The 25,010-nt window shown below is 42.5% G+C and overlaps 1 protein-coding gene across 3 annotated transcripts in view; it reads left to right on the top strand.

Annotated features, from left to right (window-relative positions):
* Window positions 1-4,743: 4,743 nt before the first annotated feature.
* LOC118388551 (polyamine-transporting ATPase 13A3-like) overlaps window positions 4,744-25,010 on the top strand; it is a 64,050-nt gene continuing 43,783 nt past the window's right edge. For 2 of the 3 annotated variants that reach the window (XR_004826576.2, XM_035777764.2), the window contains exons 1-2: window positions 4,876-5,057; window positions 24,188-24,268. The gene's annotated coding sequence lies outside the window, so the exon portion shown is untranslated. Of the gene's footprint in view, window positions 4,852-4,875; window positions 5,058-24,187; window positions 24,269-25,010 lie in introns of those variants that run through there. The other variant, XM_035777746.2, reaches the window with a different exon arrangement.

Here is a 25,010-nt window from a genome sequence, read left to right as displayed (position 1 = left end):
AGTCCTCTTACAATGCAACTGAGTTCCTTTTAATAGCTTTAGACACAATTCATCATTCAGCTTTGTCTCCTTTCCCAATAGCAAAGACACACATAGTCAGACAGCATAGACATAATTCATCATTCAGCTTTGTCTCCTTTCCCAAACCCCAGAACCATAAACCCAATTCCTCCATATCAACAGGCATATATCAAATTGTCATTTATATACAACCCACTCTAAATACAAACTTCTGGACAAACTCTGACGGAGAGGAGGGTGAGGCTATATGTTAAGATAGAAACAACATAAGAGGGAGCATAGAATGATTCCAGACACTGCAACCCTTCTTTCCCCACTAGAAAAGTTAGGACTGTCATCAAGGTAAAGCTGTCATCAAGGTAAAGCTTGGCTATTTTGAAAAATCTAAAATATATTTGGATTTGTTTAACACTTTCTTGGTTACTACATGATTCCAAATGTGTTATTTCATAGTTTGTCTTCACTATTATTCACAAGCTCACAGAACGGGACCGCTGAAGCACGTAAGTGTGTAGAAATTGTCTGTCCTCAGTAGCAACACTTACTACCAAGTTCCAAACTGCCTCTGAAAGCAATGTCAGCACAAGACCTGTTCGTCGAGAGCTTAATGAAAAGGGTTTCCATGACCGAGCAGCCGCACACAAGCCGAAGATCACCATGCCAATGCCAGGCGTCGGCTGGAGTGTTGTAAAGCTAACACACACACATCTAAGTAAAGGAATGGAATTAAGTAAGAATATGGATGAGCAATGTCAGAGCGGCATAGGCTAAGATACAATATATAGTATAGAATACAGTATATACAGTCGTGACCAAAAGTTTTGAGAATGACACAAATATTAATTTTCACAAAGTTAGCTGCTTCAGTGTCTTTAGATATTTTTGTCAGATGTTACTATGGAATACTGAAGTATAATTACAAGCATTTCATAAGTGCCAAAGGCTTTTGTTGACAATTACATGAAGTTGATGCAGAGTCAATATTTGCAGTGTTGTAGTCTTTTTCAAGACCTCTGCAATCTGCCCTAGCGTGCTGTCAATTAACTTATGGGCCACATTCTGACTGATGGCAGCCCATTCTTGCATAATCAATGCTTGGAGTTTGTCAGAATTTGTGGGTTTTTGTTTGTCCACCAGCCTCTTGAGGATTGACCACAAGTTCTCAATGGGATTAAAGTCTGGGGAGTTTCCTGGCCATGGAACCACAATATCAATGTTTTGTTCCCCGAGCCACTTCGTTATCACTTTTGCATTATGGCAAGGTGCTCCATCATGCTGGCAAAGGCATTGTTCGTCACCAAACTGTTCCTGGATGGTTGGGAGAATTTGCTCTCGGAGGTGTTGGTACCATTCTTTATTCATGGCTGTGTTCTTAGGCAAAATTGTGAGTGAGCCCACTCCCTTGGCTGAGAAGCAACCCCACACATGAATGGTCTCAGGATGCCATATTCTCCGTCACCTTGCCTTGTCCGTAGCATGGGTCGTGGTTAGATGGAGTCGTGGTTAGATTTGCCGCAACACCAACTGCGAGCCAGGTCTAATCGCCCAACATCAGTGCCGACCTCACTAATGCTCTTGTGGCTGAATGGAAGCAAGTCCCCTCAGCAATGTTCCAACATCTAGTGAAAAGCCTTCCCAGAAGAGTGGAGGCTGTTATAGCAGCCAAAGAGATTGTGTCAGGCATGCAGAAACCAGCACAGCACACATGCATATTGTAAATGCAGGTCCTGAAACCAAGTCACTGCCAGTGCCTTGTATTCATTCTGATGTCGTCTGAGTGCTGAGCTGGCGTTCCCCAGCCTGTGGGCTGTGGGGGTCCAGACCCTGAGATTTATTATTTTCCCTTCTGAGACTGGGGCAAATGACAACAAACTGTCTTGTCCATATAAATATGTGGAATTCTGTTTGCACAAATGACTGGGAGCAAGGATTAAAACATCTGAAGCAGCAGTCCTGAATGGGCTTTCTTGTTTTTCTTTAGGATTGGTGAGTACGTCATAGAAGCCCACGCTTTGAGGAAAGATAGATATGGGATGTATTCAAGCCGGTCTAAGCTATTAGAGCTTTTGCTCATCATAGACTATGCATATGCTACAGGGCCGTCAGGAAGTATTCAAAGCCCTTGACTTTTTCCACATTTTGCTGTGTTACAACCTGAATTTAAAATAGATTAAATTGAGATTTTGTGTTACTGGCCTACACACAACATCCCATAATGTCAAAGAGGAATTATGTGTTATTATTATTATTTTTTTTACAAATAATAAAAAATGAAAAACTGAAATGTCTTGAATCAAGTATTTAACCCCTTTGTTATGGCAAGCCTAAATAATTTCAGTATTTTGGGGGGGACTTAAGTCACATAAATTGTATGGAGTCTGTGTGTAATAATACAAAGCACTAAAGTAATACTGCAAAGCAATTCACTTTTTGTCCTGAACACAAAGTGTTATGTTTGGGGCGAATCCAATACAACACACTACTGAGTACCACTCTCCATATTTTCAAGCATAGTGGTGGCTACATCATGTTATGGGTATGCTTGTAATGGTTAAGGACGATAGTTTTTCAGGATAAAATAGAAACTAAATGGAGCTAAGCACAGGCAAAATCGTAGAGGAAAGCTGGTTCAGTCTAATGTCCACCAGACACTGGGAGATTACCCTTTCAGCTGGAAAATAACCTAAAACACAAGGCCAAAAGTTACCACTGGCTAAGTTTACGACGTAAAAATGCCTATTTACTCTTTTTCATCTGACTGCGCAATCCACTGTTTCATCAGCCCAGCCAAACAATTAATATACTTGATCTGCACTATAAAAAGCATATAGACATTATCTCACATTACTTTTAGACTAACATTATATTTTCAACAGTAGAGATTTGTATAAACCTTGCTGTCTGTCTCCGACATTTGCAACATTGTTTCAACATTCAAATTTGATCTCCAGCTGTCCCATTGTAATGAACGTGTCGGGAGTCGGGACAAAACAGACAGGCAGGCAGCGTTTCTCAATCAGTCGAAATCATGAGTCAGCGGGCATCATTTTTATGGATATTTCAAAGAAATATAAATTGAAAAAAAGTACAATGAAATAAAGTGCAGCTAGTTGCAGTCTTTCCAGCTTCAGTTTGAAGTGATTGTGTTAGCTGCGTTGTTGGCTAGCTCCTCTGAACAACAGTGTCATGAGAGTGAGAAATGTTCTATGACAGATTAAATTGTGCTTCATTAGCTCATTGTTATGGATGTATCCAAATAAATTTCACTAGAAAACAACTTAAACAAATGCACTGGGGAGAATGTCTCCCCCACATTCCCCCCCAGTTTTATAAATGGAATGTGATACAGAACGAGGTAACGGTTTGCTTCAGGACAATGCAGATGCCTCCAAGCGTTCGGATAGGCTGTTTGGAGTGTTTATACGACTGGATAAAATATATATATTTTATATATATATATACACACACACACACACACATATATATATATATATATATATATACACATATATATATATATATATATTTATATATATATATATATATTTTATATATTCTTTGGGTCCCTCCACTTCTAAAACCAAAGTTGCGCCCCCGAGCAACCGAGCCGATAGAACGAACGACCAGCCGGCGGTAGCAACCCTAGATTTGTGTCGGGACAATTTATTGTGGAAGGATTAAATAGTATGAATAAATTCAGCAAAATAACGTTTTTAATGAAAATATGTCAATCATTATTTGAATATGTTGGTAACCTGTTGTATAAAAGTGATAATGCCCTCGGAGCCGGTGTTTGGAGGATATATTGGCACAGTTTGCCGACCCTCGACTTAGTCTCGGACCTAACAACCCCCATTCCAATATATCCTCCAAACACCAGTTTTGAGGGCATTATCATTTAGAGACTTTTCCAGAAAGAATCATAGCTGTAATCTAATCGCTGCCAAAAGTGCTTCTACAAAGTATTGATTCGGGTGTGAATACTTATGTAAATGAGATATTTCTGTATTTTATTTTTGTCATTATGGGGTATTGTGTGTAGATGGGTGAGAAAAAAATATCAATTTAATCCGTTTTGAATTCAGGTTGTAATACAACATGTGGAATAAGTCAAGGGCTATGAATACTTTCTGAAGGCACTCAAGTTCTTGGATGCATTCAGATTCAGTTTTCAAATTCAGTTCTCTAAATTCAGATCCAAAACCAGAGACATCCTGGTACTTTGCCAGCCAGGAATGGTAGAGAACAGATAAAATATTGCTCTCTCTGTGGTAAACATAAGATTCTGGCAATTTCTGAAGTCAAAGTGGCATGTTTAAATGTATTTTTTTTCTTCATATAAATGTGTCTAGCGTTTGAACCGTTTTGGCTATAAGCTATTATGACCCCATTCCTAAAAGCTTAGTCTATTGAACATGGACGTGCCTTCTGTCCCCTCTATGATGACCACAGGCCGCACACATTTTGAGTTTAGTGTGTGTCATATCTATACATTTAACCACTTTTGAGGTAAAATATTTTTTAACAACCGTCCATTTAATAACTGGGAGACAGAGATGTGAAAAAACATGGTTGTCTTTTGTTCTATCTCAGGGGTATCTCAAAAACGAAAGCCCTTTTTGAGGATTGGCCACTAGCCTATTCATGCTGTGGCTATGCATGCAGAGTACAACCATGAATGAAATGTAACGCTTGATTGTAACGTTTAAAGACAACAAATGTGACCCAACGAGGTGAATGAATAGAAGATATCATAAGGAAAGAATGTGTGCCATTTCACCTTGCGTAGGTTCTCTCGTGATCTCATATCCTGTGACAAACATCCTCTTGGTAAGTGAGCCAGTTTCAGGCAGTTCATTCGACGACTCATTCGCTCGCTCTTCCACTGAGCTGTCAAACACGTTAGATATTAAAATATAGATGGCCAGCTAGCTAAGGAACTATTTGACTCTTCAACAACGTTTTCCCATTTAACAATAACTGTTCTCCTCTTACTATGACTCTCAGGTGATCTTCAGAGAGTCCAGGTGGTTCTGGTAAGTGTCTTTATTAATTTCATTTGAACCATCCACATCACCCCCATGTACTGTTGGAGCGTGCTATATAGGCTAGCTAGCTGTCTATAAGAAAGCAACCTAGACACAGTGCCAGTCATCCTCAGCCATGAGTGTAACGTTAGATAGACCTGGTCGGATTGCGTTCCCATGTGTATAATCAAATGGGGATTCCTCATGTCGGTTGTCTGCCGTCTCTCCTGACCCAAGTAAGTAGTTTCACATTGACAGCTGAAAGAGTAGGGCTAGCGAGATACACTCCTGTTATTATCTGAAGAAAACATAAGCTAATTTAGCTAAGCTTTGCTAGCTGGTATTGTATGCCGTTTATGACAGAGTTGGTTGGCTAAAATAACCAAGATGACAAAACAACACGACTATTTGCTTTTGCTACTAACTAACGTTAGGTAGCTAGCTAGTGTGTATCATCGCTGTCTGGCTCTGTATCTAATTAGTGGCTACTGCACCGCTCTCAGGCTGGCAGGTCTGCCGGTTTTGACTAGCAGAACTGACTTTTCGTACAAGGTTAGGATAATTTACGCAGTAGGTTAGGAGTATTAACGTAGCAGGATTAGAGGAATTCGTTTTAAGGTTTTAAAGCTGGAATCCTTAGTTACTACATCCATCTTTGGACGTATAAATTAAAGATATACCCATTGATTCTTGAATATGACAAAAGAATGCCTTATGAGCTTCAACTTTTGTACCCCATCAGAAACCAAAATATAAGCTTGTTTTACTCCAATGTTTGTAAACAAACACTGTATAGACTCAAAACATGGTTAAAACTATAATTGTTATATCATGGATAGTCAGTCCTTTCCTCCATAGCTGTCTATGGATGAGTGGTTACATTTCTCCAGGCCCATCATTCAGACTGACCCAAATTATCCTATTTACAGGTAGTAGTACATTTTGACAATAAATGTTAAACTCAAATCGATGCCACATAGTCTGTTTGCTATATGAGAAGTAGTTTTTTTAGTGGCAGTTGCTCTTTCAGGAAATTAGGGCTTTTCTCAAATCAAAGAAATTAAGTAAACCTTAAGATACAAGTGATCAGCCTGATCAAATCATATTTTATTTGTCACATGCTTCGTAAACAACAGGTGTCTAACAGTAAAACAGGTGACTAACAGTAAAATGCTTACTTACAGGTCCTTCCCAACAATGCTGAGAAAATATAAAAATAATAACACAAGGAATAAATACACAACGAGTAATGTTAACTTGACTATATGCACAAGGTACCAGTGAGTCGATGTGCAGGGGTACGAGGTAATTGAGGTAGAGAGATATGTATGTGTGTATATGTATTTATATTAGTGGTGCCCAGTCAGCTGTTTGTTCACCCGCCCGCCAATTGCTAATAACCCATTCGCAACCGCCCAACTATATGTGGAAATCTGAGGCTTGCACCCGACCATAACTCGCTAATATAGAAAATGCGCTGGAGGCTACAGTCAGACTGCGGAAGTATGTTGTTGACGGGGTGCATGATTATGCTTTGCATGATTTAGATACTTTTCTGCTTATAATTTCCGACATATTGGTACGTTTTTTTTTTTTTGTTGTAAGTCATCTCTATAATTAGATGCATGCAGCTTCTCTTCTGTCATTATATGTTGCCCTAGAAGACTAAATAAACCCATGCTCACCAGAACGTCGTAAATAGTTTCAATCTAGTTGACATCGGGAAAGTTTTCTGTCATCCCTGCTTCTTTTGTAGAGCAAAGGCGTTTAGGGACTGGGGGGAGAATGTAATAACAAAAGAGAACTGGAAAGTTTACAAATGACATTTGCATTCTCTCAAGATGATGAAAGAAATAATATTTCTTCACACCTGTTCTCAAGTTAACATTTTGCCTACATTTGGTGTGTAATTTTACAACTAGAAATGATTAATTCTGCAGGAGTTAATATTAAAGCTATATGAGGTTATAGGTCTACAGTCAGTCAAGATTTCAGTTTCCATTTAACTCATCTGAACAGTAGGCTACAGTTTCCATGATGTGCCATCGGCCTATTGGAAGTCCCTAGCTGTGTTCAATTACCCATACTAACATACTACATACTTAATGAGCATATACTAAATACTATTAGTTCATTTGTAAATGAACGGTATCCTTTCAGTTGAGCGTACTAGGTTTGCCTGTCTACAGGAAGTTGATGCTGTTGCTATGCCACCCTTTGCCAATTTTTCAGAGCATTTCGCTCTCAGGTGGTTCAGAGCGCACACTGGACGCTCTGGCTGAGGAGTAGGGTTGATCTGAGAGTTCTGATGTCATAATGGCAGTCAAGCACCCAAATTAACTTTGGCTAGTTACTTCCAGACACAAATGAGAGGACATCTCACTCTGGCCATTTTACTCGCCATAGCAGAGCTGGTTAGGCTGTTTTCACGTTATCCAGAGCGTTGGTGAGTGTAACTGTGCTGTGCTGCTGGCAACAATTTAATTGTTTTTTTTTAACAAAGTTTACCGACACTGGTTATATTCCACAGGTGTTGAGTGTTCGTAAATTCATCAGTTATTCTGAGCTCTGGCACAGAAAGTGCTCTGAAATCGGAGTAGATAACCAGAGTGAATTAACAATGTCCATTGAGAAACACAATGTTTATACCACTTAGCTAAGAATTATGAATTATCAAGCCAATAAACGTTGGGTAGTTAGTTAGATGGCATATAGTTAATATACTGGCAAGTCCGATATATTAGTTATACTAGGTAGCTAGTTAACGTACCAGTACATACTACTGTAATGATAAGCGGTGTGTAAGGATAGCATATCTAACAAATTGTCAGCCAACATAACGTGTAACTTATTTGAAAAGTAATTACTTTATTACATTGCTCAACATTTTCTTAACATTTGTCCATAATGAATTAAAGCAATGCATTTGTATTCTCTCTTGTTGGACTTCGGCTGCATATTTTCCACCATTTGCTTCAAATCTGAAACTGTTGTGAAGCCACATCCATTTTCGGAATAATTGTATTATGGGCCCTAAAAGCACGGCAATAGTGTTTACTGCTTGTGAATTTAGTATGACGTCCGGGAACTTTTGATATACTAACTATATCCATACTATGACCAATAAGCATACTACTTGCTCAATTTACGTCACAATTTGTGCACTTAGTATGAGTATACGAACACAGGATGAGTAGGTTAACCACCACTTCCCTCTATATTACTGGCCAACGTGTAATCATTGGAAAACAAACTGGACGATTGACTATCCTACCAAACGGGACATAAACTGTAATATCTTCTGTTTCAACAAGATGTGTCTGAATGACGACACGGATAATATAGAGCTGGCTGGCTTCTCTGTGCATTGGCAGGACAGAGCAGCTACGTCTGGCAAGACGAGGGCTGGGAGTGTCTATTTGTCAGTCACTGTTGATGCGAGATCTATAATATTAAAGTAGTCTTGAGCCATCGCTCAATATGGAAGTGGTCAGATGACGCGGATGCTACTCTACAGGACTGTACAGGACAGAAATATATGTTCCTGGATTCATCCAATGGCATTGAGGAGTATAGCAGCCCAGTCACCGGCTTCATCAATAAGTGCATTGATGACGTTGTCCACAGTGACCATACGTTCATTTCCCATCCAGAAGCCATGGATTACAGGCAACATCTACACTGAGCTAAAAGTTAGAGCTGCCGCTTTCAAGGAGTGGGAAGCTAATCCGGCCACTTACAAGAAGTCCTGCTATGGCCCTCAGACGAACCATCAAAAAGGCAAAGCGTCAATACAGGACTAAGATTGAGTTCTACTACACCGGCTCTGACACTCATTCGATGTGGCAGGGCTTGAAATATATACGGACTACAAAGGGAAACTCAGCCGCGGACTGCCCAGTGACGCAAGCCTACCAGACGCGCTAAATGCCTTTTATGCTTGCTTCGAGGCAGGCAACACTGAAGCATGCATGAGAGCACCAGCCGATCCAGACGATTGTGTGATCACGCTCTCCATAGCCGATGTGAGCAAGACCTTTAAACAAGTTCACCACTAAGCTCAGGACCCTGGGACTAAACACCTCCCTCTGCAACTGGATGCGGGACTTCCTGACGGGCTGCCCCCAGGTGGTAATTGCAGGCAACAACTCATCTGCCACGCTGATCCTCAACACGGGCCCCTCGGGTGCGTGCTTAGTCCCCTCCTGTACACTCTGTTCACCCACAACTGCGTGGCCAAGCAACCATTAACATCAACGGGACTGAAGTGGAGCGGGTCGAGAGTTTCAAGTTCCTTTGTGTCCACATCACCAGCGAACTGTCATGGTCCAAGCACACAAGACAGTCGTGAAGAGGGCACGACAGCACCTTTCCCCCTCAGGAGACTGAAAAGATTTGGACTCTGTCCCCAGAGTTCTAAAGTTCTAGAGCTGCACCATTGAGAGCATCACCGCCTGGTATGGCAACTGCTCGGCATCTGACCATAAGGTGCTAAAGAGGGTAGTGTGTATAGCCCAGTACATCACTGGGACCAAGCTTCCTGACATTCAGGACCTATATGCTAGGCGGTGTCAGAGGAAGGCCCCAAAAATAGCCTTCTTGTTTAATAAAAAAAAAAAAGATAACTTTTATTTTAGTGAATATTTTCTTTACCCAACAATGCAGTTCAAGAAATAGAGTAACTTCTTGGTGACTGGGGGGGCAGTATTGAGTAGCTTGGATGAATAAGGTGCCCAGAGTAAACTGGCTGCTTCTCAGCCATAAAAGCTAGAATATGCATATAATTAGTATATTTGGATAGAAAACTGTTCGAATGATGTCTGTGAGTATAACAGAACTCATATGGCAGGTGAAAACCTGAGAAAAAAATCCAACCAGGAAGTGGGAAATCTGATGTTGGTTGTTTTTCAACTCATGCCCTATTGAAGATACAGTGGGATATTGGTAATGTTGCACTTCCCCTGGCTTCCACTAGATGTCAACAGTCTTTAGAACTTTGAGGCTTCTACTGTGAAGTGGGGTCGAAATGAGAGGGGAATGAGCCAGGTGTCTGTCAGATTGCCACGAGCTCGTGACGCGCGGTCGTGTGGAAGTTGTCTTGCGTTCCATTGCTTTTCTACAGACAAAGGAATTCTCCGGTTGGAACATTATTGAAGATTTATGTTAACATCCTAAAGATTGATTCTATACTTAGTTTGACATGTTTCTACGACCTGTAATATAACTTTCTTGACTTTTCGACCAACCTTTCGGCTGGACTTGCACGTGCGTTTGGATTTGTTTACCAAGCGCCCTAACAAAAGTATCTATTTGGACATAAATTATGGTCTTTATCGAACAAAACAAACATTTATTGTGGAACTGGGATTCCTGGGAATGATTTCTGATGAAGATCATCAACGGTAAGTGAATATTTATAATGCTATTTCTGACTAATGTTGACTCCACAACATGGCGGATATCTCTGACTGTTTTGGTCTCTGAGCGCCATTCTCAGATTATTGCATGGGTTGCTTTTTAAATTTTTTATCTGACACAGTGGTTGCATTAAGGAAAATTTCATCTAAAGTTCCATGTATAATAGTTGTATCTTTTATCAATGTTTTATTATGAGTATTTCTGTAAATTGATGTGGCTCTCTGCAAAATCACCGCATGTTTTGGAACTACTGAACATAACACGCCAATGTAAAATGAGATTGTTGGATATAAATATGCACTTTATCGAAGAAAACATGTATTGTGTAACATGATGTCCTATGAGTGTCATCTGATGAAGATCATCAAAGGTTAGTGATTAATTTGATCTATATTTGTGCTTTTGTGACTCCTCTATTTGGCTGGAAAAATGGCTGTTTTTCTGTGACTTGGTGGTGACCTAACTTAATCGTCTGTGGTGCTTTCGCTGTAAAGCCTTTTTGAAATCAGACACTGGCTAGATTTAACGAGAATTTTATCTTGAAAATTGTGTAAAATACTTGTATGCTTGAGGAATTTTAATTTTGAGATTTTTGTTTTGAATTTGGCGCCCTGCACTTTCACTGGCTGTTGGCGGGGTGGGACGCTACCGTCCCGAATATCCCAGAGAGGTTAAGGGCTTGCACGTAAGCATTTCACGGTAACATACAATTTCTCGCTCCGGATCCTGGATGTCAGGATGTCCAGGATCCAGTTGCAGAGGGTGTTTAGTCCCAGGGTCCTGAGCTTAGTGATGATCTTGGAGGGAACTATTGTTTTGAATGCTGAGCTGTAGTCGATGAACAGCATTCTCACAGGTGATCCTCTTGTTCAGGTGGAGTAGGGCAGTGTGGAGTGCAATAGAGATTGCGTCATCTGTGGATCTGTTGGGGCGGTATGCGAATTGGAGTGGGTCTAGGGTGTCTGGGATGATGGTGTTGATGTGAGCGATGACCAGCCTTTCATTGCTACAGATGTGAGTGCTAGCTGGCAATAGTCATTTAGACAGGTTACCTTGGCATTCTTGGGCACAGGCCCTATAAAATCATTAATTTTTTTCTCAAGTTTCTGCTCTCAATCACACTTTAAAATAGGTCTTTGGGAAACCCTTTCTATCTACCAGAACACTTTTCACTAACAAAGTGCTACACGCGTGCACCGCACATACAGAGATGGAGAATTCTTATTGTCTCTTCAGAAAGTTGCAGGAAATACGAATCACTGATGCATTCTGTTAATTTCTTATGATAAACTTAGGCTATAAATAATCAATATAGTTGATTAAGTTCAATTCATTTTTTAGTATTGCATTCCGTTTGTCTGGATTCCATCTGCGTTCTCTGCATCGCAGATTTTATAGGGCCCTAACTATGGTGGTCTGCTTGAAACATGTGCGCAGTCTCTCCCAGACTGGGTCAGGGAGAGGTTGAAAATGTCAGTAAAGACACTTGCGAGCTGGTCAGTGCATGGTCTGAGTATGCGTCCTGGTAATCAGTCTAGCCCCGCGACCTTCTGAATGTTAACCTGTTTATAGGTCTTACACTCATCAGCTACGTAGAGAGGGATCACACAGTTGACCGGAACAGCTGGTCCTCTCATGCTTGGTTCAGTGTTGCGTGCCTCGACGTGAGCACAGAAGGCATTTAACTCGTCTGGTAGGCTCACGTCACTGGTCAGCTCGCGGCTGGGTTTCCCTTTGTAATCCCTGATAGTTTCCAAGTACTACCACCTCCACCGAGTGTCGGGCCGTGTCTCGACTTGATAGTTTGTGCAGCTTTCGTGCTCTGATGGAATTCTGACAGCGTCATGCGTCTACATTTAAATGTCTACAGTGTGTACGGATTCCCTTATCCTGCGCTATATTCAAATGCCAGAGTGCGCTCTACAAACGCATACTGGTAAATATAATAACACGACTAATTGCAGTAGCTAACTAGCAAGCTAGCCTCTGTAGCTAGCAAGCAACACTAAACGGATTGTAAAAGGATTAGCATAACGCTAGCCAAACCAAAAATATATTTTCTAAATATTTGCTACCCCCTCACATTTGAGGCCAACAAACGCGTTCCTCATACTAGGAACGTATTTCCTCCAACGCTATAATGAAAATGTTCCTCTTACTCCCAAAACATAAGTTTTCTTGATACTTGTGGGAGCAGTGTTGATGGCGTCGCTCATTGTATGCGCTTTCGGTAGCCTGATTGCGTTCAGAGGAGAAATCTGCACACAATGCATCCCTGACCACCTGTTGAAGTGGTCAGCCAGATCTGAACACAATCAGACCACAAAACGACTTTTGTGTCTCCCGTCTTTTCAATGCGGTCTTCGTATTTTGATAGCAGAAATCGCATATAAGTGTCGTGTTTACACGACCAGAGCCGGCGTCGTAGGATTCGATTTTAGTCATGTATTCACGCTTTGTCTGTATGATGTATTTGTCGGAGGTCTTAGTGGAATTTCTTATAAGCATCCCACTCCTTGAAAGCGGCAGCTCTAACTTTTTGCTCAGTGAGGATGTTGCCTGTAATCCATGGCTTCTGGTTGGGATATGTACGTACAGTGCATTCAGAAAGTATTCAGACCCCTTGACTTTTTCCACGTTTGGTTACGTTACAGCCTTATTTTAAAATGTTTTTTTTTTTTATTCCTCAATCTACACACTATCAAATGTATTACAAATAAACATGCATTATTTCATAGTTTTGATGTCTCCAATATTATTATACAGTGTAAAAATAAAAAAAACTTGTGATGATGAATGATTAGGTATTCTAAAACTGTTGACTTGTAGTGTATGGTCACTGTATGGTCACTGTGATGAATAAATAACTACACTGCCTTTGAGGAATAAAATGCTATCTACTAGCCCATATTTCTTTTTATTCTCTTTGATCAGGAGCATCTTGGAGGTAAGTCTTTGTTAATAGATTAGTTTGGGTGTCAGATTTTATTTTAAGACTTGACAGTCTCCTCTTGGTTTCCTCATGAATGTGCCAACTGCAGAAGAAATATTGAGGCTCTTCGGCAACATGTTTTGCCATGATTTGTTTCCCATTGATAATGTACATTCCATTTTTGGGATGAATTGATTATGATAATTAAACATTTCAGATGTGAAGAAAAGTACCTTGTTACTTTTTCTGCATCTGGCTGCAGTGTTCACCATCACAGTACAGTTAGAGCCCCTCTTTCTGACCTTGCCCTGTTGACCACCAAACTCTGCTTTCTGGAAAGCTCAAGTTAGTACAGGGTGTTCTTGCCAAACTGGAGATTTGGAGGTGGTTATGGAGGGCTTGAGAAGCGCGGCACCAATATCCCCCAGGCCTTTGAGCCGATGCCTGGGTACTTTTCACAGGTGAGCTCAAAGACTGTGGTCTGTAACAGGTCTGCCCATGTTGATCCGGAGTTGGGGCGAGAAATATCCTGACATGGTGCAAGTCCCTTCAGTAGCCTGGCACTGTTTGCACTCCAAGCCCACGGGCCGTGGCACATAGAGGGTGGCCTTTCTAGTCCCTGTCCTGCGGTTTACCTTCAAAGGCCAAGACAAACCAGCAACCCCCATCACTGAAAGCGTAATGAAGTGCTTTAGATTAAAATAGAAACAAATGTGAAATTTTGCGCTACAGAGTGAACCAGAGAATCATGTTTTTCTGCCGAAATGGGGAGTCCGAACTGGTATCCTCCAAGACTGAACATTGTTGACGTGAAAAGTCACGCTGAAATTATATCTAGTGAAGTTGACTAAACTAAACTGCTTGGAGTAACCCTGGATTGTAAACTGTCATGGTCAAAACATATTGATACAACAGTAGCTAAGATGGAGGTTGTCGCACCTGGACTGCTGTTCAGTCGCTTGGTCAGGTGCCATAAAGAGGGACTGAGGAAAATTGCAATTGGCTCACAACAGGGCAGCACATCTGGCCTTTGGATGTACACAGAGAGCTAACATTAATAATATGCATGTCAATCTCTCATGGCTCAAAGTGGAGAAGAGATTGACTGTATCACTACTTGTATTTGTGACATTGACATGTTGAATGCACCGAGCTGTCTGTTCGAACTATTGTCACACAGCTCAGACACCCATGCATTCCCCACAAGGCATGCCACCAGTCTCTTCACAGTGCCCAAGTCCAGAACAGACTATGGGAGGCACACAGTACTAAATAGAGCCATGACTACATGGACCTCTATTCCACATCAAGTAATTCATGGCAGCAGTGAAAAATGCATTTTAAAAAACGGGTAAAAATACAGCTTATGGAACAGCGGGGACTGTGAAGCAATGCAAGCATAGACAAACGCATATACGCATGGTGTACAAGATGGCGCTGGAGGAGATGGCCGCCGTTTTATGGTCTCCTAACCAATTGTGCTATGTTGTGGGGGGTTTTTCGCGATATTTGTAAATTATTTTGTACATAATGTTTCTGCAACCTTATCTTACGGCAGAAAAGAGCTTCTGGATATCATGACAGCGATCACTCACCTCGGATTAGACAAAGATTTATTCAACAACAACAGCAAGCAGGACTCGCACAATATTATCCAAACAACCCTCAGGGCAGACATCCCAATTATTTGCAAGAGGAAGCGACGCCGGGGATGAAGAGCCGGATGCCTCGTCCGGACCCGCAGAAGACAACTAGGAAAGCTGCTGTTACCGTCAATATTACTCACCAACGTGCAATCAATGGACAATAAACTAGACGAGGTAAGATCATGAATATCCTACCAACAGGACATCAAAAACTGTAATATCCTATGCTTCACGGAATCGTGGCCGAACGACGACATGGATATATGCTGCACCGGCAGGATAGAACAGCACACTCCGGTAAGACGGGGGGTCTGTGCATATTTGTAAACAACAGCTGGTGCACGAAATCTAAGGAAGTCTCTAGATTTTGCTCGCCTGAAGTTGAGTATATTGTGATAAACTGCAGGCCACACTACTTGCCTAGAGAGTTCTCAGCTATACTTTTCGTGGCTGTTTATTTACCACCACAGACAGATGCTGGCACTAAGACCGCACTCAGTCAGCTGTATAAGGAAATAAGCAAACAGGAAACCACTCACCCAAACCACTCGCTCCTAGTGGTCGGAGACTTTTTTTAATGCAAACTTAAATCAGTTCTACCAAATCTCTATCAACAGGTTAAATGTGCAACCAGAGGGAAAACAATTCTAGATAACCTGTACTCCACACACAGAGACGCGTACAAAGCTCTCCCTTCCCCTCCATTTGGTAAATCCGACCACAACTGTCCTCCTGATTCCTGCTTACGAGCAAAAATTAAAGCATGAAGCACCAGTGACTCTGTCTATAAAAAAAATTGTCAGATGAAGCAGATGCTAAACTACACGACTGCTTTGCTATCACAGACTGGAACATGTTCCGGGATTCTTCCGATGACATTGAGGAATACACTGGTTTTATCAATAAGTGCATTGAGGACGTTGTCCCCACAGGGACTGTACGTACATAACCCAACCAGAAGCCATGGATTACAGGCAACATTTGCACAGCGCTAAAGGGTAGAGCTGCCGCTTTCAAGGTGTGGGACTCTAACCCGGAAGCTTTGCCCTGCGACGAACCATCAAACAGGCAAAGCGTCAATACAGGGCTAAGATTGAATCATACTACACCGGCTCCGATGCTCGTCGGATGTGGCAGGGCTTGCAAACTATTACAAACTATTACAGACTACAAATGGAAGCACAGTCATGAGCTGCCCAGTGACAATAGCCTACCAGACGAGCTAAATCACTTCTATGCTCGCTTCGAGGAAAGCAACACTGAGGCATGCATGAGAGCATCAGCTGTTCTGGACGAATGTGTGACCACGCTCTCCGTAGCCGACGTGAGGAAGACCTTTAAACAGGTCAACATACACAAGGCTGCGGGGCCAGACGGATTACCAGGACGTGTGCTACGAGCATGTGCTGACCTAGTGGCAGGTGTCTTCACTGACATTTTCAACATTTGAGTCTGTAATACCAACATGCTTCAAGCAGACCGCCATAGTCCCTGTGCCCAAGAACACGAAGGCAACCTGCCTAAATGACTACAGACCCGTAGCACTCACGTCCGTAGCCATGAAGTGCTTTGAAAGGCTGGTAATGACTCCCATCAACACCATTAGCCCAGAAACCCTAGACTCACTCAAATTTGCATACCGCCCAAACAGATCCACAGGTGATGCAATCTCTATTGCACTCCACACTGCCCTTTCCCACCTGGACAAAAGGAACACCTATGTGATAATGCTGTTCATTGATTACAGCTCAGCGTTCAACACCATAGTACCCTCAAAGCTCATCACCAAGCTAAGGATCCTGGGACTAAACACCTCCCTCTGCAACTGGATCCTGGACTTCCTGACAGGCCGCCTCCAGGTGGTGAGGGTAGGTAGCAACACATCTGCCACGCTGATCATCAACACTGGAGCTCCCCAGGGGTGTGTGCTCAGTCCCCTCCTGTACTCCCTGTTCACACACACGACTGCATGGCCAGGAACGACTCCAACTCCATCAAGTTTGCTGACGACACAACAGTGGTAGGCCTGATCACCGACAACGACGAGACAGCCTATAGAGAGGAGGTCAGAGACTTGGCCGGGTCGTGCCAGAATAACAACCTATCCCTCAATGTAACCAAGACTAAGGAGATGATTATGGACTACAGGAAAAGGAGCACCGAACACGTCCCCATTCTCATCGACGGGGCTGTAGTGGAGCAGGTTGAGAGCTTCAAGTTTCTTGGTGTCCACATCAACAACAAACTAGATTGGTCCAAACACACCAAGACAGTCATGACTATTGGATGTTCTAATAGGTACTTTAGTATTGCCAGCCTAATCTCGGGAGTTGATAGGCTTGAAGTCATAAACAGCGCAATGCTTGAAGCATTGCGAAGAGCTGCTGGCTAACGCTGTAAAGGGCTGTTTGAATGAATGCTTGAGCCTGGCTCGTTGTGAACTTATTTGCCAGAATTGTACGTAATTATGACATAACATTGAAGGTTGTGCAATGTAACAGCAATATTTAGACTTACGGATGCCACCCGTTAGATAAAATACAGAACGGTTCCATATTTCACTGAAAGAATAAACGTTTTGTTTTTTAAATGATAGTTTCTGGATTTGACCATATTAATGACCTATGGCTTGTATTTCTGTGTTATATTATAATATAAGTCTATGATTTGATAGAGCATTCTAAAGCCTACCACTGTAGTGTCATATGCAAACTTGATGATTGAGTTGGAGGCGTGCATGGCCACGCAGTCATGGGTGAACAGGGAATACAGGAGAGGGCTGAGAACGCACCCTTGTGGGGCCCCAGTGTTGAGGATCAGCGGGGTGGAGATGTTGTTTCCTACCCTCGCCACCTGGGGCCGTCCCGTCAAAGTCCAGGACCCAGTTGCAGAGGGCTGTGTCGAGACCCAGGATCTCGAGCTTAATGACGAGTTTGGAGGGTAATATGGTGCTGAGCTGTAGTTGATGAACAGCATTCTTACATTCCTCTCTAGTTGATGAACAGCATTCCAGGTATTCCTCTTGTCCAGGTGGGTTAGGGCAGTGTGATTGCGTCATCTGTGGACCTATTGGGGCAGTAAGCAAATTGGAGTGGGTCTAGGGTGTCAGGTAGGGTGGAGGTGATATGATCCTTGACTAGTCTCTCAAAGCACTTCATGATGACTGAAGTGAGTGCTTCTGGGCGATAGTCGTTTAGCTCAGTTACCTTAGCTTTCTTGGGAACAGGAACAATGGTGGCCCTCTTGAAGCATGTGCGAACAGCAGACTGGGATAGGGATTGATTGAATATGTCCGTAAACACACCAGCCAGCTGGTCTGCGCATGCTCTGAGGACGCGGCTAGGGATGCCGTCTGGGCCGGCAGCCTTTGCGATGGTTAACACGTTTAAATGTTTTACTCACATTGAAGGAGAGTCCGCAGGTTAGTCGTTTAGCGATAGTCCGCTGGTTTTGTTAGCGGGCCGTGTCGGTGTATTGTCCTCAAAGCGAGCGACGAAGTTTAGTTTGTATGGGAGCAAGACATCAGGGTCTGCGACAGGGCTGGTTTTCTTTTTGTAGGCCGTGATTGACTGTAGACCCTTTCCACATTCCTCTTGTGTTTGCGCTGTTGAATTGCGACTCTACTTTGTCTCTATATTGACACTTAGCTAGTTTGATTGCCTTGCGGAGGGAATAGCTACACTGTATTCAGTCATGTTTCCGGTCACCTTGCCCTGATTAAAAGCAGCGGTTCACGCTTTCAATTTTGCGCAAATGCTGCCATCAATCCACGGTTTCTGGTTGGGGAAGATTTTAATAGTCGCTGTTGGTACAACATCAACGATGCACTTGCTAATAAACTTGCTCACTGTATACATTAATGTTGTTGTTCGATGCTATCCGGAACATATCCTAGTCAACGTGATCGAAGCAATCTTGATGCGTGGAATCAGACTGCTCGGACCAGCGTTGAACAGACCTGAGCACGGGCATTTCCTGTTTTAGTTTGTCTATAGGTTGGGAGCAACGAAATGGAGTCGTGGTCAGATTTGCTGAAAGGAGGGCGAGGGATGGCTTTGTATGTGTCGCGGAAGTTAGAGTAACAATGATCCAGAATTTTCCCAGCCCTGGTTGCGCATTCGATATGCAGTATGTGGTAGCAGAGGCCTGAGGGCACACACTTAATATGTTGTGAAATCTGTTATGAATGTATTGCAATGTTTTGAAAATGTTTAACTATGTTAATTTTGCTGCATCCCAGGAAGAGTAGCTGCTGCCGGGGATCCATAATAAATTCGACTCTCAAACTAAAAGCATACTTTTTGGGACAAATCAGTCAACGCTAAACCTTGTTTAGATCGATTACTGAATAATGTGGCTATTGAGCAAGTTGATGAGACAACTGCTGGGTGCAACCCTAGATAGCAAGCTTTCATGGTCAAAACATATAGACTCAATGGTTGCTAAAATGGGGAGAAGTCGGTCGATAATAAAGCGCTGCTCTACCTTAACAGCACTATCAACAAGGCAGGTCCCACAGGCCGTAGTGTTGTCGCACCTGGACTACTGCCCAGCTATGTTGTCATGTGCAGCAAAGAAGGACGTTGGTAAATTTGCAGTTGGTCCAGAACAGCGCAGCACGTATCGCACTTAGATGTATGCATCGCACTTAGATGTACGCGGATGGAATGTGTCAGTAACATGCATGTCAGTCTCTCCTGGCTCAAAGTTGAGGAGAGATTGACTGCATCACTATTGGCCTTTGTGCGAGGTGTTGTTGAAGGTACCGAACTCTGTTCAAGCAATTGGTACTCATCTGGTACAACACAGACGGGCAACCAGAGTTCTCCTCACAGTCCCCAGGTCCAGAACAGAGGCTGGGAAACTAACCGTATTAAATAAAGCCATGACTACATGTACCTCTCTGCCACCCCAGGTAGCTCAAGCTAGCAGAAAACCAGTTTAAAAAAAAAAAACTGAAAATAATATTTACTGTGGAAAGAGCCAGCCATTTTATTAATCTTGTTGCACTGTACTATGTATTAGACCTAGATATTGTGTATGTACTGATATTTAGACTGTGTGATGTTTTAAATGTATGTGTTTTGTCCTTGACTAATAATGTTCTGTACTATGCATGATTTAATGTGGACCCCAGGAAGAGTAGCTGATGCTTTTGCAGTGGCTATAGGGGATCCTAATAAATAACTATTTATTGGTCCTCACAGGTATACTAGTGCTAGAAATTGCCAGGGACCTTGCGATACGATATTATCACTTAGGTACCAAAACGATATCTATTGCGATTTGATACTGTGATTTTATTGCAATTCAAAGTTCCAAACATATTGCTCACCATATTTCTGCTGCAGAGCGACAAGGCATGAGAACTAGTTTTGATTGATCATTTGCGGAAATAAAAGTGCTGAAAACAAATTTGTCTCCCTATTTGAAAAGATGGAGAACAAGCTATGAAGGGAAAATACTGGAGTTTTGGTGCAGGTACAGCAAACTATTGTCAAAAATAATATCTCTGTGTGTGTATAAATAATCACTGGGGTCAAGGTTCCCGCCATCCAGGACCTCTATATCAGGCAGTCAGGAAGGCCCTAAAAATTGTCAGACTCCAGCCACCCTAGTTATAGACTGTTCTTTCTGCTACCGCAAGGCAAGCTGTACCGGAGCGGTACCGGAGTGTTTATTATCTATGCATGGTCACTTGAACTCCATCTACAAGTACATATTACCTCAATGACCTCGACTAACCGGTGCCCCCGCACATCGATTCTGTACCGGAACCCCCTCTATATAGCCTTGCTTGTTATTTTACTGCTGCTGTTTAATTATTTAATTATTATTTGTTACTTTTTTATTTTATTTTACTTATCTATTTTTTACTAAACACGTTTTTTTCTTAAAGCATTGCTGGTTGATGGCTTTTAAGTAAGCATTTCACTGTACGGTCTATACCTGTTGTATTCGGCGAATGTGACCGATACAATTTTGATTTGATAACTGTATTTTTTTCCCCCCCCCCCATCACTAATGTATACTCACTAAGGCCAGTGGGTTTTATAACTGTTGCATATGGACATTGACTTTGGACCTCCTTCCACTTTGAAGTCCTTATCCAGCATGTTTCTCTTTGAAAGGCACTTAGCTAGAGATCTTGCTAGTTAGTTCAGGATCAGACGGAAGTCATGACCTCCCTCTTCGTCTTTGTATTACGACATTCATAAAGAGGGCCTCGGTTTGTTTCGAGCTAGTGCCAACGATCAGAATGGTCATCTGCAGTAGCCTATGCTTGCCGTGCTGAGGTCTATTCAGTGCCAAAAGGCGTCTCTTATGTAAAACATATTGCTTAATCTCTCGAAGGGTGTTATCAGCCGTTTTTCCCAGGCTGTAGGGCCATGCCACGGCTAATCCAGGAGCATGTGGCCTGACTTAGGGCTCCACGGCTGTTTGATCTCTACATTTTGTTTTTCTCTCCTCTATCAGTCCCTCTCTCTCTCGGTCTCCGCGGATAGCCTACACGCATTTTATCTAGGGCTCTCCTTTACCTCCCAATCTGATTTCATCTCTAGTTCCCCTCTACCTTCTGGTCGGTGGATGAATGCCAACTCTAATGTCAACAACGTGGTCTTGTCTGTTATGAGATATAACGTTTGTGCTGTCTCCACTCAGGATGACTTGACGCTGCGATTTTGGTAATAGCGGTCTCTGAGATTGAGTGAGTCTTGACTGACTACTGCTTTGGACTATCGCTTAGAGTTAGGGACTCCTACCGCAGCTTAAGGTGAGTTTGACTGGGTGAATCATGTTGTTTTGACAGGTTGGGATTGAACCGAACGCTGCTCATAAAATAAATGGATATGGCAAGGAGCTCTTTCTTTATTTGCCGTTTATAAAAGGTTGGTTTTATTAACACATTCCTGCCATTTGTATTGGTTGTACAAACCTCTTTTTACTTCACCTCTAGCAAACTTGGGTCTTTTTTCACTTGTGTATAATCAATTCACTTCAATTCAACTTTATTTGCATCTGTTTAACAAATGAATGCTCATTTGAATGAATCTAATACCACAAAATGTACAGTTGAGGGACACATGAATCTCAGCCATGGTTTACAGTGCCATGTCTGGTACTTTGCTCAGCAGAAGCTCTATAAGGAGGGGGGGTCACATGCACTAAACAAAAGCAGAAGCAGGGGGTCCAGGATCCTGACCTGAGAGCAGAGGGGCAGGTGACCACAGACTAAGGCCACTGGTGGGGGTGATATACAACTGGATGTCAGCACTGCCGGGAACAAAGCCCAGCAACAATGCACTGTAAGTAGGAGGGGAAGTGATAAAGAAAGCATATTGAGCTGAGAGCACGACTACAACAAACACTTTTCCCTCCGAATTCTTCCATGAATTATGACAGCCCGTCATTAGGTCATGGGTTATTGTTAGCTTTTCTATCCCAGTGTCCAAGAACAGGCGAGGCGCAAAAAAAAAGAGAAGGACCGCAGTCTGTCTCATCCAAATTGCTGAGTTATAGGTTTTTGAAGGCGTGTTTATCCTGAAGTCGAGTCTTTCATTCAGGTTGTTGTGAAACGTATGCAGTCAGTCAACTATGTGGGTGACTGAATTGCTGCTGCTGCCGAGGGCCTCCTTGATTCCAAAGAGTGCTCAACCTCAGAGCGGTGTATAAAAGCCTGACTGTCCACCGTCAACTGTTTTCATCCTGAGAGCAAACTTGCTCTGTGACATTTAAGAGAAAAGTGTTAAAGATGAAACAAACCTGCTACTCACTAATGCTTAGTTTTTTTCCAGTGGACCCTGGAACATGTCTTTTGATAGCTGGCTTCAAACTCAGAGTTTAGGCCAATTCCTTTTTATATTACTGTCAATTTTGGGCTCATGGACAAAATGACAGTTAAGAAATTACCCACAGGTACACTACAGGGTCCGTCTGTATGCTCTAGGCAGAAAGGTCAGTTGATGTCTTTTTGTGTGACTGATTGGCTGTGTCTTGTCTCCAATTTCACAGGTTAGAGTGGTTTGGTTTTGTGGGTAGCCCCTGGAGAAGTGGGTGGGTCCCCTCCTTCAGTAGCCGAGTGAACTCTCATCTTGTGGTCTCTTCTTGCCTCCAGGCTGGGAAATGTGTCATCGGGTGTTCCAATTATACGGCGGCATCTTCTCTGAAGGCCTTCCATGTGTTTGATCAGGTGCTTTGTGAGACCTGGCCAAACTGGTGAACCGTATTTCAGGACAGGCCTGAAGAATGTCACACATATTTGTGTTATAACATTGCCCCAGACAGCTTTGTGAACTGATTTCACTCAGAACATTGTTGTTAGAAAACCAAGCTTTTTATGAGCCCCTTGTAGAAAGGGCTTCTTGAAGTACAAACTGCCTGTGGGACTGTGTGATTATTGGCCTGTTATACAACATTGACAGTGGTGCAGGTTTGTCGTGATGTGCGGAAGTCGTTTAACGTTATCCCTGCCTGCCTACCAGTCTCACATTTTAACAGTAAAAAGTTTTGCACTGGCAAGTTCTTATTCTTCTCTCCAAGCCACATGTGGCGGGGCCAACTGTGGTCAAATGATGGCCTTGTTCTCGTTCTCTACATAGCATAACCACGAACCAGAGACTATGCTAGGTAATCAAATGAAGACCAACAATGCAGGGTTTACCCGGCTGTGGAGAAGTCTAATATGACCGCAGATATTATCTGACTGAGCCTACCAGGGGGTTCTGAACAGTAGCGTAGCTCACAAATAAATACAAGTTCTGTCAACCATGATGGTTCCAGCGACTCTTTGAGCATTCAGAAACCGATGGTACATTTTCAAGAGTGCAATGACAAGTTTTATTTTTATTTTGACAATTGACAAGAATCTCAATCCAGGGATGTCTCAAACCTAAACTTACAAAATGACTGTCAAAATGCTCACCATTGTTCCTTCTCTTTTCAGTCTAAAGTCTCTTTGTTTGACAGACTTCTTGATTTTCTTCAACGGGTCAAACTTTTCAATGTTCCCAACTACTCATGCTATCAGCCAGTTGCCCTATAGTCCCCCCTGGGTGTGTTTATACGTGGTAAGATTTTAGAGAAAGGGTTCAGGGCCTTTGATCGAAGTGTCTAATGATGGTTCTCTCCTGTCTGTCTCCCAGGGGTCCAGGTTCGTGTCGTGAGAGGGAGAGCTACAGAGGGGAGGAGGAACGTCTGGGGGCCTCGCTGCCCGGGTTCTCAAGGTAACACCTGGATCTCTTCTGATATATGTCATCTGTCAAATCTGTCTGACCATTGATAGTAGTAGTTAGTTATGTCACTCTGTTTGTACAACTCCCCCTACACTCTCACCTACCCACTCTGAAGTTATACAGAGTGGCGTTAAACAAAGCATGTGTGTCCATGCATGCTGACGATTCAACGATTTAGTGACCATTTCAGTGACAGCTATTGAAGTCACTGAAACCCTTAACAAAGAGTTGCAGTCTACTTTGGAATGGGTAGCCAGTAATAAACTGGTTCCGAACATCTCTAAAACTAAGAGCAATGTATTTGGTATAAATCATTCCCTAAGTTCTAGACTTCAGTGGAATCTGGTAATGAATAATATGGTGTGGCTATTGAACAAGGAGGCAATTACTTGGTGTTACCTTAGATTGTAAACTGTCATGGTCGAAACATATCGATTCAATGGTTGTAAAGATGGTGAGAGGTCTGTCTGTAATAAGATATGCTCTGCTTTTGTGACACCACACTCCACAAAGCAAGTCCTCTAATTTTATCATATTTTGATTATTGTCCAGTCATATGGTCAAGTGCTGCAAAGAAAGACTTAGTTTAACTGCAGCTGGCCCAGAACAGAGCGGCATGTCATGCTCTTCATTGTAATCAGATGGCTAATATTAATACTATGCATGCCAGTCTCTCTTGCCTAAGAGTTGTGGAAAGACTGAGTGACTTGTTTTTATAAGAAACATTGTGTTG

This window comes from Oncorhynchus keta, chromosome 1 (assembly GCF_023373465.1).
Source record: "Oncorhynchus keta strain PuntledgeMale-10-30-2019 chromosome 1, Oket_V2, whole genome shotgun sequence".
NCBI classification, from domain to species: domain Eukaryota; kingdom Metazoa; phylum Chordata; class Actinopteri; order Salmoniformes; family Salmonidae; genus Oncorhynchus; species Oncorhynchus keta.
The sequence above is the reverse complement of the archived record's forward strand: the minus strand, read 5'-3'. Positions and strand labels throughout refer to the sequence as shown.